The 7,645-nt window shown below is 40.5% G+C and overlaps 1 protein-coding gene across 1 annotated transcript in view; it reads left to right on the top strand.

Annotated features, from left to right (window-relative positions):
• Celf2 (CUGBP Elav-like family member 2) overlaps positions 1-7,645 on the top strand; it is a 927,752-nt gene that overhangs the window by 487,098 nt on the left and 433,009 nt on the right. Inside the window, exon 3 of the mRNA XM_008837317.3 lies at positions 7,241-7,276. The gene's annotated coding sequence lies outside the window, so the exon portion shown is untranslated. The remainder of the gene's footprint in view (positions 1-7,240; positions 7,277-7,645) is intronic.

Raw genomic sequence — 7,645 nt, 5'->3', positions numbered from 1 at the left:
TGGTGGATCTGTTCCTCAGGGGGTCACATGGGCTTGGGAGGAGCCCCTGGCTCCTTTCTTTTACCAGTTCCACCTATGAGAAGATAAGTCAAAGGTTCTGCTCAACCATGGTTGGCTTCGCTTGGAAGAATGGAGGAAATAATTCCTCTATGTTGACCCTCCTCTATGTAGACAGGACACTGGATCAAGTCCATCTCCTGGGGTCTCCTCAGCCTCCTTGATCAAGAGGACAGGTTACCCACCACAATTACAGGTCATTTTGAGAGATGCCCCATAGTCCCCTGGAACTTAGTTGACCTTGGAGGGCAAGGAAGAAAAACTGCCCTTTAAGTCACTCTGACCAGATTAGCATAAGTCTCAAAGTATGACTGTTAAACACCCAAGGTTAGTTCCACCAGTCTGGTACTTTTAATTACCAAGTGGGCTGAGCAGGGTTTCTAGGTTTTACTGAACAAGGAAGAAATAGAAATGTCTGAGTTCTTTTGAATTTCTCAGAGCTAAGGGTCACCGTGTAAGAAAAGAAATTAACTGTCTTCAATCAACACATGGTTTCATAATGGTGCCTTAAGCTAGCTTCTTGTCTATGTGATTTTTGGAAACAGATCCAACTTTCAAGGGTCACAGCTTGTCTCAAGCTGAGTGGGTGGGAGGGAACAGAAGCAGGGGAGAGAAGGAAAAGGAGGGGAAGAAAGAGGGAGAAACAATGAGGAAAGAGGGAGAGAGGGAGGGACGGAGGGACGGAGGGATGGAGGGAGGGAGGGAGGGAAAAGGAAGGGAAGAAGAACGCTGGAGAGAGGGAGAGAAGAATGAAGGAAGAGAGGGAAGAAGGTGAGAGGGAGGGCAAAGGAGAGAAAGCGAGGTCTGCTTGATAATAATGCTTTCACCTTTCATTAAACTAAAGAAAACCTTACTCCTTCTACAAGTAGAACACGAAGCCATGTACAGAATAAGTCATAAAAATTAAATATATTTCAGCATTCAAAAAAATAAGGTCTTGTACTTTTGAAACATTCAAAGCTACCATTGGAGGGAAATAGTCCAGTTCTGAAAAAAAATATCGCGCTGACACACAGCTCACAGGGGGTCATGTCCACTGCTTTATAGTTGCCAGCTAATTTTGGAAACTGGCAAGCCGCACAGAAATAGATGGTGAGCTCCGACTTCAGCGCCTCCTAAAAAAAGAACTGTTTGCACAGTTGAGGAATGGGGAAGGATGGGAAATGACGAGGGAGAATGTTCTTTCAGACAGCTGATCAAAGCTGGTACCACTGACAAAGTACTACATCTTTAAAATCGAAAGCTTTTTATCTTTAAGGGAATGCTAAATAATCTATAAAAACTGTGTAATACACTTGGGACCATTGTCTGTTATTGAAAAATATTCTTTCTTCCTAGTACTTTTTTTTTTCCTTTTGGTAAAGTTGAACTTTCAAAGGGTTTTCCTGTTTGTTCAGGTTGATCAGCAACCTCAGGTCAAAGAGGCAGAATTCTTAGTGTATCCCAGGATGCAGAGGCCTTCATGAGGTCAAGGGCATGACCTAAGTCCGTCAGAAACACACACCCTCTGCCCAGTTAGTCTACTTCTTAGCCCCTGGTTCAATTCTCTTTCTTAGACTGTCCCATGGGTATGTCATTTCTCTCATCATTGTTTTCATTCAATTTTTAATGTTTTCGCCCTTCTAAGAAATCAGATTAACTTGGAAATGATAAGGAAGTACAGTAAGTCAGTGTCGTTAAATTCCGAATACCACCTTACCTAACAACAGCCTGTTTAATTTTTTATTTTATTTTATTTTCATTTAACAACTAAAACCATCTTAATCATCTTTATATCCCCATCCCCACTGGCAACCTCCCATAGCCTCCCTCCCCCACTGGAACCATATACTCTGTCATTTGTTAAGCCCCACTCTGTCAAGTCAGTGACCCCAGACATTCCCCAGTGCAAGTCTATCCACTAAGGGCTAGTCAGCCTATCTAGAATCCCTTGTTTTAGGAAGATTATTTCTTCCTCACCTAGCAGTAATAGTTGCCAATATTTCTTCAGCTAAGATTGGGGTATGCTTTTCATTTCCCCAGTTCTATGCTGGGGTTTTGTCTGTCTGAGTGTGCATGGGACTTGTGTATGCTCACACCATTGCCATGGGATCATATGAGCAGGGTCCCAAGAGCTTGTAGGACTCTGTTTCCCTATGGTCATGCACCTCCTCCCTGGCTCTTTCAATCTTTCTGGCCCATCTTTCGTGATGGTCCCTGAGCCCTGAGTGGGTGAAGTTTAATATAGGAGTCATGTCCAAGCACCAGCCTTGTGCAGACTCTTAATCTCTAAGTTTGGGCCATTTATGACCTTCTGTATTCCTGGCCCTCTAACAACAGTCATCTAAAAAGGAGTTGAAGCTAGAGTTACTTCCAGGTAGAAAATGTTCCACACATCTGTTACATTCACAGTTATTGAGTCTGGTTCAAAGGCATCACATAGTCAAAATTTTGAATGTGACATGATCCCTGACTTTAAGGAACTTGCTTTTTGTGATAGTTAATGTTGACTGTCAACTTGACAGATCTGGAACCACCCAGCAGACAAGCCTCCAGGCTTGTGAGGGATTGAAATAAGGCTAGCCCCTGGGCATGCTTGTGAGGGATTATCTAGATTAAGTTAATTGAGGTGGGATAATCAGCTCTAAAGAAAGTTGACCCCTGGCTTTGGGTCTGGCAGAAGGAAGCTCCCTGAGCACCAGCATTCATAGCTCTCTACTTCCTGGCTATGGATGCAATGGGACCAGCTGCCCCAAGCTTGTGCTGCCATAACTTCCCCAACCATGATGGACTGTACCTCACACTGTGAGTCCATGTCCATATACACCCTTCTTTCCTTAAGTGGCTTTTGTCAAGATATTTTTATCACAGAAACAAGAAAAGTAACTGAGACACTTTTGATAGTAGAACAACAGAAATCAGCATCACTTTGTGCATTATATATTATCTTTTCCCTGAGTGTAAACCCTTCGAAGAAGGATCAGGCTCTAAATTCGTCATGTTGTGAATATAGTAAGTGCATAATATGTTAGATTAATAAGTATTAGTGAGTGGCACTGATGAAGCTATGCTAATGACAGACAGAACTATGATGGTTCATTGGGAAGTTCATGGTCTGTGTAACACCTTTAAAAAATTCCCTCACCAGGCTTATAGAGGAAAATTATCTAGAAGCAGTTTGCTATAATCCACTAAATTTATTTCTCTCAAGGGTTTATTTATAAAAGCTATAAATTCCTGGAAATGTATGAATAATTCAGATGATTTGTTAGCAGTAGTAAATGGGTTAAAAATGAAAAATTCTCATTTTAGAGGCCTGGTGTTTCCTCTGCTTTTGAAGCAGAGGTTAATTATGGGCACGTCTTTTATTCTAGCAGAATGGTTGTAAAAGCAGTTTTGTCCCATGTAGAAATGTAGCAATCACAACAATAGTGAGTGATTGATCAATCTCGGTTGCATTGCTGCAGCCTGATACAGTGGTTCTATTGTGATTGGCCTACTTGTTTATTTTTGAGACAGGATCTTGCTATTTAACCCAGGCTGGACTCCAATTATTGGTCCTCCTTCCCCAGCCTCCTGAATGCTGTGTTTATAGGCTCAATAGAATTATCAGATTGTTAGCAATTATGGACATCAAGTACTGTCTGTAATTCTAATGTAAGGTTTTCAAGACACGGTGGTGTAAAATGTGATTTTCTTCAGCTAGGACTTGCTATTGATGAAGGTCACTTTCCCCAGCACCTGCTGTACGTAGCAGAGACAAGCCCATCCCCTTTTCCTCGACATTAGAGGTGTGATGCGTGAACTTCGTTTTGTCTTGTATGCATAAATCTACCCAATAATTCACTGTTTGGAATTTACAGCTTATATTTTGAAAGAAACAAGAACTTAAAGACCCTTGTGAAAATTGTGTTTTCCCCACTATTTAGAATTCTCTTACCCATAGATCTAATTCCACATCAACTTTCTTAAGTGCCTTGTCATCTTTGGTCTTCCCAAAGCATCCAACTTAGTTCTCACAGAAACAAGAACATTTCCACAGCAATAGTCACTAGTTTTATGTTGGTTAATCAAACGTAAAACTTAGAATGATACCACTGTATCCGTAGGTGGGGGAACCAACCTTCTCTATGGTCATGAAAACTTAAGTGGGAGGAGCCAAAGCAGTGCAGGCGTTATTAGGAGGGCTCAGTCTCTAGTCGCCATGGGACTAGGGAGCATTGCTTCACCTAGTCAGCATTTAAAGCAGAGGTTAATTGTGGGTACTTATTTTATTATTACAGAATGATTGTATGTAGGGGCAGTTTTGTCCCCAGTGGACATTTAGCATTCTCTGAAGATAGTTTTAGTAGTCACAACAGAGTAGGGGATGGCCAGATGCTGCTGGTGTTTAGAGACTAAACACGGAAGCTCCTAAGCATCCCATGATGCCATGCTTACCAAATTTTCATCACTGTGTCAAAATTCCTGAGAGAGCATTTAAAGGAGGAATGGTTTATTTTGACTCAGGGTTTCAAAGGTTTTAGCTCTTTAGGTTAGCTGCCTTCATCACTTTAAGCCTTAGGAAAGGCAAAACATCCTGCCAGAGAAGGTAGGATGGAGCAGAGCTGCTCACCCCATGGCAACTGGAAATCAAAGAGAAATAGAGATAGGAGGACAAGAGAGGAGGAGGAGGAAGAGCAGGAGGAGGACGACGACGAAGAGGAGGAGAAGGAGGAGGAGGACAAGGAGGAGAAAGAAGAGGAGGAGGAGGAAGAGGTGGAAGATGGAGGAGGAGGAGGAGGAGGAGGAAAGACAACATATATCATTCCAGGACATGCCCCCAGTGACCTGCTTCTTCCAACTAATCCCACCCCCTAGGTTCTACCACCTCTCAACAGGGTCATGGTACAATGACTCCATTAATGGGTTCATACATTGGGTACATTACAGTCTTCATGATCTAGTCATTTCTCAATGACTGTGTCTGCAAGGTGCAATCCAAATCTTTCATAAATAAGACTCTTGGGGGACACTGCAGATCCACACCACAGGAACTTCCCAGGACATTACCCAATATGCACAACCAAAAATTATCTAGTCCAAAATGCCAAGGTTGATTGGTTTATTGTAATGTGTGAACAATGTATTTTTGAAAGCTATCAAGTGATTTATAATATTAGAAAATGTGTAATTCCAAAAGCCAAAGTAACTGTCTAAAAGGTTCAAAAGAAAGATGCCTATACTGTGCCTCCATGCTAGGCTGCTGTTGGTACTATGAACTACCTTGAAACACAAATCTAATGCTCCAAGTCAGCAAGAAGACCAGACGAGCTCATTAAGACAATCCCAACAAACTGAACTGATATTTATTAAGTACTAGTATACGTTAGTGTAAGTGGATAAGTGATAAATAATAAAATAAACGCTTAAATGTACTTGTAATGCACTAAGTGTTGTAAAAGAAATCTTAGATGGATTGCCCACAGATACTTAGTTGGGCAACCTATAGGTGCAGATTCTGTTTGGAAAGAGAAACTTCTTATATAGATACTAAATTCTTAAAGGGAATAACCATGAGACTGGAGAGATGGTGCATTTCGCACGCAAAAGGAAACCGTGAGTTCAGATCCCAGTACCCACACAAAAAGCTGGACAGGGTTAACGTAACCCCAGCCAATTGTGCCATGAAGACAGGACTATCATTGGGGCTTTTCGGCCACCAACACAGTACCAGGTTCAAGTAGCAGACCTTGTCTCAAGGGACTAAGACAGAGAGAGAATGACAGAACAGGCCCCAGCATCATCCCCCAGCACATAGATTCTTACACTAGACATATGTGCACATACACCACCCACAGCGCGTGCGCGTGCACACACACACACACACACACACACACACATTAAAAAATAAACATAAAAGATAGATGGGTGTGTGAAGCACTCCACAGTGTGGTAATGCACAATGCCCTCAGTGGCAGTTTTGCTGAAGGAATGGAAACTTCTCCCCAAAGGCAATTTTTACAGCAATAAAACCTGAAGGCTTACTATTATATGATTACTGGAAATGAACGTGTCTGTGGGAGCTAAACTTAAATCATTTTTCTTTTCAAACAGAGTATGGTTCCGTGAGAATCACCACTTTTCTACCATAGTCAGATAATATCACAGGCAATCAGTATCAAGAGACAGTTCTAGAAGCTGCGCAGCCAAAGAAGGCGCTGGAGTACACACAGTTCTTTATTTAGATTGTCGAAGTGACTAAAGGAAATACTAGCATAAGGATGGGGCTCCTAACCACTGTTGAAACATGAATCTTAGAAATCCATGGACCATCTGTGATTGTGTACCACATTTTCTGTTTATATGTGCATTGATTTTTTTCTTTATAAAGTATTCATATCTTTCATGAGAACCCTCAAAAGATTATATGACCCTAAAAAGAATTCATAACTCAATCCCTTAGTTTAAAGTTGAGCCCTCTTTTACTGCTAAAATAGATCAGCATAAAGCTTCTGTCCCCCATCGTTTATAAGAACGTGTCTATGACTGAAACACATGATGTGGCAAGAAGGAAAAAGTCTTCAAATTAAACTGGTCATTTTCGTTAACATACTACACAGCCTGTTGAGTTAGTCATTTTCTTTTGTACCATTTGAATCATTGTACTGAATCTTTGGCAGTCCTAAAGAGTTAAACATCATAATATAAACAAAAGAAAAGGAAAAGCACAAACAGTAACTTATTGCTAAAAGAATTGGGTTTTGCACTGTTCATGTTTCTTCCTAAACCTCAAATGACCAAGATCAACGTGTGGAAATATTTCCAAAGGACTCTGCTCCTAAACGACTCTGGGAAACACATTGAAGTTTTTTTTTCATTTCACTGTGAATATCTGAAATGTGGTTTTGGGTTTTATTTTTTACACATTTTCCTTCTGGAAAATGTGTAAAAAATAAAAATTAAAGATGTTGTGCATCTTTACATTTTAGTGTTTTGATCTCAGTTAAATTCTACCACCAGGAAGCAGAGACAGTTACATCACATACGCATAAACTTTCTCTTGAAAGTAACCATTGAAATGTTTATGGAAATTAATCAGAGCTGATTAGTCGCCTACGTGTGCTGTGTCTTCTTAACACATACCTTGTGCATCTGATTGTGGGATTAATTTGTATATTACCACAATGAGCTTACTCATGCTTGTCTTCTTTTTCTCTAACAGAGAGACTGCCGTGGAGTTAGCTGGAAGTCCACCAAGGTGAGCAGCTGGCTTTGCTTATTCGCATCCTGATTTTGCAGCATTGTGTCCTCTTTAAGTGGACTTTTTGTTTTCTCTTTCTCACATCATTATGCCAAAGCCAAAGATTATATCTGAGTTATTGGTCACATGTAAGTTATGTCATCAAGAAGTATTGAGGCTAATGTCTATGAATGATTTTGAGAAACAATTCTCTTTCTTTGTAAGTTATATCATGCACTTGAATAGGTAGATAGTTGGATAGATGATAGGTAGATAGACGATAGATAGATAGATAGATAGATAGTAGATAGATAGATTGATAGATGAATGATAGATGGATAGATGATAGGTAGATAGACAATAAATGATGGATGATAGATAGATAGA

This window comes from Nannospalax galili, unplaced genomic scaffold (assembly GCF_000622305.1).
Source record: "Nannospalax galili isolate Female #2095 unplaced genomic scaffold, S.galili_v1.0 scaffold678, whole genome shotgun sequence".
Lineage (NCBI taxonomy): Eukaryota > Metazoa > Chordata > Mammalia > Rodentia > Spalacidae > Nannospalax > Nannospalax galili.
The sequence above is the reverse complement of the archived record's forward strand: the minus strand, read 5'-3'. Positions and strand labels throughout refer to the sequence as shown.